The sequence below is a fragment of the Mus pahari genome, chromosome 6, assembly GCF_900095145.1.
Source record: "Mus pahari chromosome 6, PAHARI_EIJ_v1.1, whole genome shotgun sequence".
Classification (NCBI taxonomy): Eukaryota; Metazoa; Chordata; class Mammalia; order Rodentia; family Muridae; genus Mus; species Mus pahari.
This window is the reverse complement of record NC_034595.1, coordinates 67,971,183-67,981,738: the sequence shown is the minus strand read 5'-3', so window position 1 is coordinate 67,981,738 and position 10,556 is coordinate 67,971,183. Positions and strand designations below refer to the sequence as shown.

The 10,556-nt window shown below is 47.0% G+C and overlaps 1 long non-coding RNA gene and 1 pseudogene across 2 annotated transcripts in view; one reads left to right on the top strand and one right to left on the bottom strand.

Annotated features, from left to right (window-relative positions):
- The first annotated feature begins 486 nt into the window (after positions 1-486).
- On the top strand, positions 487-977 carry LOC110323569 (annotated as a pseudogene). The gene is made up of 2 exons (XR_002380637.1): positions 487-501; positions 633-977. The product of XR_002380637.1 is annotated as a 60S ribosomal protein L36 pseudogene (transcript).
- A 1,471-nt stretch (positions 978-2,448) lies between these two features.
- LOC115064254 overlaps positions 2,449-10,556 on the bottom strand; it is a 12,592-nt gene continuing 4,484 nt past the window's right edge. Inside the window, exons 2-3 of the long non-coding RNA XR_003844098.1 lie at positions 8,163-8,365; positions 2,449-2,888 (exon numbers count right to left, since the gene is read on the bottom strand). This is a non-coding gene — a long non-coding RNA (uncharacterized LOC115064254). The remainder of the gene's footprint in view (positions 2,889-8,162; positions 8,366-10,556) is intronic.

Below are 10,556 nucleotides of genomic sequence, written 5' to 3'. Positions count from 1 at the left end.
CACACACACACACACACACACACACACCTAATTTTATGCTTTTTTGGCTGTCCTAGAACTTGCTATGAAGACTAGATTGGATGCAACCTCCTTGAGATTTGCATCCGCTTCCCAAGTGCTGGGATTAAAGGTGTGTGTCACCACCACACCTAGCTCTGAACCTAAGTTTCACCATCTTTAAAACATATTTGCCAAACAGTGGTGGTGCACACCCTTAGACCCAGCACTTGGGAGCCAGAGGCAGGCAGATCTCTGAGTTCGGAGGCCAGCCTGGTCTATAGAGTGAGTTCCAGGACAGCCAGGGCTACACAGAGAAACCCTGATCCAAAAAAACAAAAACAACAACAACAACAACAATAACAAAAAACTAAACTTGTAAATATGTTTGTTTTACAGACGCCCGTTTGCTTTCGTCATCCCAGCCTCACTAGACTCTTTCTGTTCCTCATCCTTGCTCAAAACCACCTTCTTGCTGTCCCTGCCGCCATCGGAGAGCAGCAGGTAAGTGGGTCTCGTCGGGGCTCCTCTGGCCTCCTGGCCACGCCGGGCATCCCGGCGTGCAGACGGACGGGCGGGCGCGCGCGGGCCGGGGTACCGTGTCTCAGCCGCTGTCTTGTCCCCGCTGCCCGCAGACATGGCCCTGCGCTACCCCATGGCGGTGGGCCTCAACAAGGGCCACAAGGTGACGAAGAACGTCAGCAAGCCGAGACACAGCCGGCGCCGCGGGCGCCTCACCAAGCACACCAAGTTCGTGCGGGACATGATCCGGGAGGTGTGCGGCTTCGCGCCCTACGAGCGGCGCGCCATGGAGTTGCTCAAGGTGTCCAAGGACAAGCGCGCACTTAAGTTCATCAAGAAGAGGGTGGGCATGCACATCCGTGCCAAGAGAAAGCGGGAGGAGCTGAGCGAAGTGCTGGCAGCCATGAGGAAGGCGACCAAGAAGGATTGATGAACCCTCCCCCAATAAAAGATCGTTCGTTAAAAAAAAAAAAAAAACTTAAAACACCTTCTTAGTTTTCTCATTTGTTCAGACATTTGCGGGGAACATAGCAGAAGGTATCATCAGCCAGCACCGTACTCAAACGCCTTGGCCTGGAGCGCAGCGCGCCTGCTGTTTCTGAGAACAGTGGATCGCCTGAGTCCCAAACAAACTCTCTTGGCCTGAGAGCTTCATTTGGCTATAGGAGGGCCCAACCCATATGCCAGGCAGGCTGAAGCAATAATTACGCTTGCCAGGAGAACTCAACCACTGTGGGGTGGAGCTGGTAGGAAAATATCCCAGCTTCCTGAAGTCCTGGGGGGAACAATTCTGAGTCTAGTCTGTCCATTCTGTACATCTCTTTGAAGAGCCCCCACTAGGACGGAGCCCCCATTGCATTGGCTGTATCCTTCTTATTAAGGAGCCTTTATTGAAACTCTCCTCTTCTCTGCCCCATCTTCCTGTTCTCTCACCATACTGGTTAGGATCCGCCTCTGATCGGCTGCTGAAGAGGCGAGTCTCACTGGGACAGAGTTCTGCCTGGGCAGCCTTCACAAAGTCTTCTCTCAGCTGCCTTGGTACTCTGACCTCTGACCTCCCTTCACCCCAGCTTCTGGGACCCCTTTGTCATTTTGTCTAATTGCAGGCCTGACTAGCTTGCTTTGAACAGCTCAAGAATGGCACCCTGGTCTTGCGGAGTCCTCTTTGCTTCCAGCACTCGAGACGGCTGGAAGTGATGTCTGCCGAACAGACAGACCATACTGTTCAAAGGCCTTCTTACAGTTAGTACATTCACCCTTGACAACTCCCGGGGAGTTGTGTGACCATTTGGTGGGGACACGGTTATAACTGCTAAAAATCAAGACAAGAGATTGTTACAAAGAACAATCTTTTCCCTAGTTCAGACCTGAAATGAGCTAAGGAAGGGGTTCAACAATTTGTAAGATTTAGACCCTGTGGGGACTGGAAAGATGGCTCAGCAGTTAATAATTGGTGCTGCTCTTGCTGGGATCCCAGGACCCATACATAATATGAGGCTCACCACTGTCTGTAACTCTAGTTTCTTTCTTTCTTTCTTTCTTTCTTTCTTTCTTTCTTTCTTTCTTTCTTTTTTTTTTTTTTTTTTTTTTTTTTTTTTGAGCCAGGGTTTCCCTGTGTAGCCCTGGTTGTCCTGGAACTCACTCTGTAGACCAGGCTGGCCTCGAACTCAGAAATCTGCCTGCCTCTGCCTCCCAAGTGCTGGGATTAAAGGTGTGTGCCACCACTGCCCGGCTAAAGTTTTTTTTTTAAGATTTATTTATTTATTATATATAAGTACACTGTAGCTATCTTCAGACACTCCAGAAGAGGGCATTCTATCTCATTATAGGTGGTTTCGAGCCACCATGTGGTTGCTGGGATTTGAACTCAGGACCTTCAGAAGACCAGTCAGTGCTCTTAACCGCTGAGCCATCTCTCCAGCCCTGTGGGCAGCACTTTCCATGTGCTGAGCTGAGTACCAGCCATCACCTCTCTCTGCTTCCTGACTGCTGACACAATGTGACCACCTCACATGCTGCCACTGGGTTTTTCTCNTCTACAGACTGTCCCCTCTGCAACGGTGAGCCAACATGATGCCTTCTTCCCTTGAGTGGCAGTGAAGAAAGCAGCTAATGGAGGACATCGCGCAGGGGCTACATAAGCCCTGAACCCTCTCCTCCCTAAGGCAGGGCTTGTCTCATCCTACTGCTGGCCTCAGAGGTTCCTCCCACTTTAGGTATCTAAAAGGAATAGTGTTGCTAGAGTCGTCCTTTCTCTTCTTCCCAGATAAAGGTGGAAGGTTCGTCCTTTCTGAAGAGTGGGAGCCAGGAGAAGAGTTTGGGTCTCACTTCCAGTCTTCCTCAATCTTTCAGGATCATCTTGGTTACATCTGGGAAGTGAGAGATAACAATATTCCGTTTCTGTTTCTTATCTATAAAGCACGGGTTTGCTGGCTGGAGATCTAATTTAGATTACAATCTCCCACCATCATGTCTGGCAGCACTGCACATAAACTACAGTGTCAGAAAACAGACGCTCAATTTCCAGCTCTGCCACTCACCGGCCATATATGACTTTGAGTAAATCATTTACTCTCTCTAAGCATTGGCTTTTGAGCGAAGAATAAAGCAGCCACCTACATACAAGTTTTTAGGAAGAACTGGATGAAGTGTTAAAACTCCATAATTCTCTGAGGGCCACAGATATGCTAATCTGTCCACAGCTATAGTCAAATGTATAGTCAAATACGGGCTATGCCCTCTATCAAATGGGTGCACAGATAGCTAAGAGGCTGGAGTCTCTGTCCAGGTAGATACATGGTAAAGATTCTGGCTGATGACCGAAGGCACTCTGACCTGAGAATGTCAGAAAAAGAAATCATCACATCAAATGCAGAGATAGCGAGTGGCATACTAACCCACTGACCTACTGTGCCTGGGCCAGGGCATATGTCCACCAGCCTCAACAGACATTGTGTCAGGGCAGAGCTTCAATCAGGTTGTGCCCACTGAGCGGTTTAATGTAACACTTCTCAAACTTCAGTGTGTCCCAAAGTCACCTGGTGATCTGGTTAATAAGTGGATTCTCATCTACCAGGCAGAGGTCAAGGGGGGCCCGACAAGCACCCAGGTTACCCCGAGGCCACTAATACCTCCACCTTCTTTGGAGTGGCCAGCAACTGATTAAGAGCTAGGCGGTAAGTTTCACGGCCTTTGTGAACTTTACTGTCTGCCTCACAGGTCAGGGGTCATCTCCTTGTTGAAAAGCAGCAATNGCTATAACACAAATAGCATGGCTATGTTCCTATAAAACCACGCTTGCAGAAACAGGTGAGTGGATTTGGCCTGTGGGTTGTAATTTGTTGTCCCCTGGTCTAATGTGTTTAAAATCAGCATAGTATGTGTGTGTTTGTGGGGATACATGTTCGTGCATGTGTGTGTGTGTGTGTGTGTGTGTGTGTATTTGTGGGTGGATATACACATACAATAGAAGTTGTATGCAGTGTCTAACTCTATCAATTTTCGCCCTGTCTTTTAAAGATTCTATCTTTATTACTTATGTGTATGAGGGCTTTGCCTGCATGTACATATGTACCGTGTATGTGCCTGATGCTGGAGGAATTCAGAAGGGAGCTAGAGCTCTAGGAATTGGAATTATGGACAGCTGTAAACAGCTAATGTTCTTAACATCTGAGCCACCTCTCCAGCCCCTCCACCACATTTATTTGATACAAGGCCTCCCACTGAATGGCTATGCTGGCTGGCCAATCAGCACCAGGGAAACTCCAGTTTCTGCTTCCTCCGTATTGGGATCATAGGAACGACTCAGCCAGACTTTTTTTTATTTCTTTATTTTATGTATGTGAGTACACTGTAGCTGTACAGATGGTTGTGAGCCTTCATGCGGTTGTTGGGAATTGAATTTTTACGACTTCTGCTCGATCTGGTCAGCCCCACTCCCTTCAGTCAACTCCGCTCACTCAGGCCCAAAGATTTATTATTATACATAAGTACACTGTAGCTGTCTTCAGATACGCCAGAAGAGGGTGTTAGATCTCATTATGGGTGGTTGTGAGCCACCATGTGGTTGCTGGGATTTGAACTCAGGACCTTTGGAAGAGCAGTCAGTGCTCTTAACCACTGAGCCATCTCACCAGCCCTCAGCCAGATTTTGATGTAGATTCTGAGGCTGTAGCTTGGGCTAGGTTCTCACGTGTGCACAGCAAGCACTTCACAAACGGAACCATTTCCTCAGCCCTAGAAACCACTCCATGTCCTCCTTACAATGGAGACATTAACTAATCTCCTTCCAACCACAGTCTGCGAGTTTGCAGGGACAACACTGCCTGATTCTCAAGAGATAACGCCGTGGCTGATCCAGGACGGCTGCTTCGAAGGACATGGCGTTGTGTTACACAAACTGTTGTGCTACAGNGGTACCCTCTACATACAAAACAAGATGGCTGGCGTTCTCCAGTGGACGCAACTTGTCTGATCCAGAATGNGCTTTTATAGGCCTTCCTCAGAATTCTAGAATGGAGTCTAGGAAGGTNCCTGCCTTGGTCCATCTGTCTCTCACAGCAGTGGCTCTCAACCTTCCTAATGCTACAACCTTCTACTACAGCCCCTCATGTTCCGGTGATGCCCAAACAGTAAGATTATTTTCTTTTTCTTTTTTTTTTTTTTTTTGGTTTTTCGAGACAGGGTTTCTCTATGTAGCCTTGGCTGTCCTGGAACTCACTNNGTAGACCAGGCTGGCCTCGAACTCAGAAATCCGCCTGCCTCTGCCTCCCGAGTGCTGGGATTAAAGGCCTGCGCCACCAGGTCCGGCTAAGATTATTTTCTTGTTGCTACTTCATAACTGTAATTTTGCTACTGTTATGAATCATAATGTAAATTTTTTGGAAATAGAGGTTCGCCAAAGGGGTNGAGACACACAGGTTGGAAACCACTGTCTTAAATGGAGCCAATGGAAATATTTATTTATTTTGGTTTTTCGAGACAGGGTTTCTCTATGTAGCCTTGGCTGTCCTGGAACTCACTCTGTAGACCAGGCTGGCCTCTGCCTCTCGAGTGCTGGGATGGATACATGTGTCACTACCACCTGGTGGTTTTTTTTTTAAACCTTTACTTATGTGTATAAAAGTGTTTTGCCTACATGTGTCTGAGTACCACATGCATGCAGTGCCCACAGCGGCAAAGAAGGCATCGTATCCCCTTAGGAGTTACAGACAGTTGTTAGCTGTCATGTGGGAATTGAATCTAGGTCCTCTGGAGGAGCAATCAGTACTCTTAACAACTGAGCAATCTCTCCAGCCCTGGAATTTGTTAAGATTTAAAAAAACAAAACAAAAACAAAAAACAACTGATATATAAATTATTGCAGGAGTGTGTATTTCTGTTTCAAACTGGGTCTGACAATCAAGTATTGAAGTTTCATAAATATTGTCACATCTGTATAATAATGCATGTAGTGATAGATCATTTTGTCAGCTACATAGTAACTGCCAGGTTCTTCGGTTAGGAGTCAGTGGCAGAGAAAATACCTTACCCCCTTGCACACAAAGGGGCTTATTAGGAAAGTATGAGATGAGTCCCAGGGTCCTGAGATGGGCTGAAGAACATCTGGAACCTGGTCTTCCAGAAATAACCCTCCACTTCACATAGCTGAGGTTCGGGGACGGCTGTAACCAGAATGAGAGAATGCCAGATGCGTGAACCAGACAGAACCCTAGAGTCACTCGCTCTGGAACCGTGTGCCTTTGTCACATCAAATGAGGATGTCATTTCCTGCATGTCCAGGTCTAGAATGCATCACCTTTTAGCCATCTGGAGCAGCAAGATAAATGCCCCAGGCTCCCCTTCCACTTCCCTCTGCTTAACTCAGTGTGATTGCGTTTGCTTAATGGAAACTAACACTAGCAGCAAAAAAATCTGGGAAGTGAAGCTTTACATTTTTCCGACTGCATCCCAGGAAGATGCACGACAGGAAGGCCAGAAACAGATAGATACCTACTCGGTATTTCATAGAATAAGCCACACACCTAAATGACCACAAAGTTGCCACTGGCAGTGGCCGTGGCCGTGGCCGTGGCAGTGGCAGACCAGGCAGGGGCAGGTGGATCTCTTGAGTTCCAGGCCAGTCTGAGCTCCAGAACAGGCAGGCTGCACAGAGAAACTCCATCTTGGGTGGAAAACACACAGAATTGTAAACCAGAAAAACATATTTTTATGTTTACTTGTGTAATGTCCTGAGATTCAACAAAGAATCACAGATGTTGTTGCCTTTTATAAGGTCACGACTGAGGAAAATCCTCTCTGCCTTCAGTGAGGCTGGAAGGAGCCTGGCGTTCCAGTGACAGTAGAGAAAGACGACCCTTAGTTGGACCAAGAGCTCAAGGTCATCCTCAGCTCGAGATCCGAGACCAGTTTGGGCTGTGTGAGACCATGTTTCAAATAAACAAGCCAAAGAAGGCAAAAGGTGTGGGCTGAAGACGAGCATCTCATTTAGGAGCTGTATCTCCAGGCAGCCTATTAGGGTGTGTTAGGTGCCTCCAGTACTCAGGATTCACAAAAATACTTCAATGTACTTGAAGGAAAGCTAGCTGTTAAGCCAACGGTGTCCTAGTTATAATATTTTAAACTTCATGCCAATTTGGTCACAAACTATAACTTGAGCTGGTTAGGTGGGTCAGCAGGTAGGGAGGGGTACTTGCCACAAAGACAGGTGACCTGTTAGATTCCTAGAGCCGGAATGGAAAGGTGGCTCCTGCAAGTTGTTCTCTTGCATTAACATGTGCACTGCAGCAAGCATGCAAGCACACAGGCACACAGACACACACACGCACACACACACGCACACACGCACACACGCACACACTCATGCACACATGTGCACACACACACACTAAATAATTAAGAATGTAACAAAATATTATTTTTAATTTGAGAGATGCGGATCTACCTCAGTAATACAGCACACACCTGGCCTGTGTATGAGACCCCGGGTTCCATCCTTCACATCACAAAGGAACTTTTTAATCTAGGAAGGGGCCCACAAAAATCACAACGCTAGCTTGGTCTCATCAGTAAGGGTGCTTTCTACACAGTCATGGATACTGGATTGAAATGGTTTACCATGATTTACCTTTTCGGAGGAAGCTCAGAATTAACGTGGCCTCCATGGTTAGAATGCAGGGTGCTGTTAAGGGCAAGATTCCTAGTTCTCCATGATGGTATCTTTGCTGTTGATGAAATATAACCACCAAAGTAAAATCCTAGCCGACAAGGTAAAAAGGTCAGGAGATGGGGCCTTTGAGGAGGAGCGGCGAGGCGAAGGGTAAAACTTTCATCAATGGGATTAGCGCTTTAACCGAAAGGACCAGGCTGCTCTCAAGCCCCCTTTATTCCATATGAAATCCTATCAAATAGATGGCCACCAGACGCATGACATCACCTGACACGGAATCTTCAAGTGCTTTGATCTCAGACTCAGAACTGAAAGAAAAGTGTTCACGCTGTCCAGTCTATGATATTCTGTTAAAGCGACTGACTGTGCCTAAGACAATCTTATTAATTTCACCAAGAAAGACCACGGCATGGCCTCATTCCTACACTAATACCTGCAAGAAGAATGAGAAAAAATATGAAAGGTTTGTACTAACCAGCCGGGCTGGAAGAGAAGAAAGGGAGACAACTACGTGTCTTCTCTAGAGGTCTTCCTCCAAGATCTGAGAAGAGCAGCTAAAGGTGCACGTGGCCTTGTGCATGCTCAGAGCGAGAGGCACACAGGATCCTGCAGTTTCCTATTCCAACTCTGCTGGAAGTCTGGGTCAGTCGTGGTTCCTGCTGTGGAGAGGCCTCCTGCCTGCTGGAAGAGACATTCCACTAAACTCAGGTACTGATAGAGTCAACTCAGAGTGCGGTGAGCTGCAAAACAGAAGACAGGACTAGGTGCTGGAGTCCCTGTTGTATATAAGTAACTTCTCCTCTCTCTCTCTCTCTCTCTCTCTCTCTCTCTCTCTCTCTCTCACACACACACACACACACACACACACACACACACACACGCACACTTTGAGATAGGGTCTCTCTATGTAGCCCTGGCTGTCCCTGTCCTCGAACTCACTCTGTAGACCAGGCTGGCCTTGAAGTCACAGAGATCCACCTGCCTCTGCCTTCCCAAGTGCTGAGATGGAAAGTGGTAAGCCACCATGTCCAGTTTTCTTAGACTGTCTTAAAGCACTCTACACACAGTATTACAGCTAGGATTATCTTTACTGTTATCAGACCGAAATGCTGAGGACGCATTTCAAGGGATCCAAGCAGGAGACTGTGTCTTGGTTCAACGACTCAGAGGGTCTGTGTTCTGTCCCCAGTACGGGTTCCCTTTTCACTAAGCCATCATGAGCAAATATGTCCCTGTCCCTAAGTTTTCCTGCTGCTTCCATGGCTGAGCCCCAGGGGACTCTCCAGGCCCCAACAGCATCTTCACAAAAATCTCTGCTGGTTGTAGCTGTGTTCCTGCGCCTCGAAATCAGGATGAATTACTGTCTCTTGTTTCACCCTTGTCCCTCTTGCAAGGCTGCTGCTCAAAGAAATTAATCAAGTTTATTAAGCATGACCTCACTTGTGAGCCCTGCTCCTGGTCTGCTGGTCTGTACCTGCCTCAGTCTCCGTTAGCGCTCTAGTGGGGGCGGGGAAGCCAGCCGGGTGGCCACATCTTTTGTTGTTTGCAGAGGAGCACCGGGCTGGAGCAGACAAAGGCAGGGTGCTCCTCTATAGAAAGTACAGGGCCCTTTGTTGCCATGGCTGTGGAAAAAATAGGAACAAAAAGGATAAATGTTGCATCCAAATACACTAATAATTAACACTTAGCACCATGGATATAAAAAGCACTTAAGGCTAAATTACAATGAGCATAATAGCTATTCATTATTCAGCCCTGCTCCATATGGCATCCTGGCTTAGTAGATGGTGCTTGGGAACTAACTGGAGCCTAACTGCCCAGGTCTAAAACCCCATCCCACCATTTGACAGCTCTGAGACTGTGATGAGCAAGTTACTAAAGCTCTCCAGTCCCAGTCTTTGCATCTGCAGAGCTCAGACAATGAAAGCACGTAACACGCAGGGCCAAGTGAGCTCGCACTGTTTACAACGCAACTTAAGCCTGGTTGGCCAAGCAGTAATTGCTCAGTAAATGTTTATGGCATTAAATACATAGCTCGACTAATTTTAGGCCTCAAAACAAACTTGTGACATATACATATTATCTCTACCAGTTGAGGAAGTTAATATTTAGAGGGTGAGCCGGGCATGGTGGCGCATGCCTTTAATCCCAGCAAGCGGGAGGCAGAGGCAGGCGGATTTCAGAGTTCAAGGCCATCCTGGTCTACAATGTGAGTGCCAGGGCTATACAGGGGTTAAATGACTTTCTAAAGGTCATTATCTTAAGGTTTCTATTGTTGTGATAAACACCAAGACTAAAAGCATCCTGGGAGAAAGGGTTTATTTGAGACTCACTTCCATGTTGTAATCTATCATCAAAGAAAGTCTGGGCAATGGTAAGCATGCACCATTAGTGCCAGTACAGAGGAAGATGGATCTCTGTGAGTTCAAGGCCAGCCTGATCTATACAGTAAGTTTAAGGTTAGCCAAGGCTACAAAGAGACACCCTGTCTTGACTGACTGATTAATTAACTAATTTAAAACTGTTTGAGGGGTGTTTGGATTTTGTTTTATAACATGAAAAGATACAAAAGTTGGCTTATTTTATGTCCCAGGGAGTGGATATGTGGCTGTCAGACTACTGTGCGAACACTGTCCATTCACTGTCCATTCAAGTTCCATACACAACCAGTTCTTGTTTAATACTGAATTTGTAGCCAAAGCTCAACTTAACAGAAACCACTGAGATGGCTCAGTGTGTGAAAGTGCTTTCTGTGCACGGCTGATGACCTAAGCTCAATCCCCAGAACCCGTGGTGGAAGGAGAAACTGACTTCCCAAACACACACACACACACACACACACACACACACACACACACACACGCACACA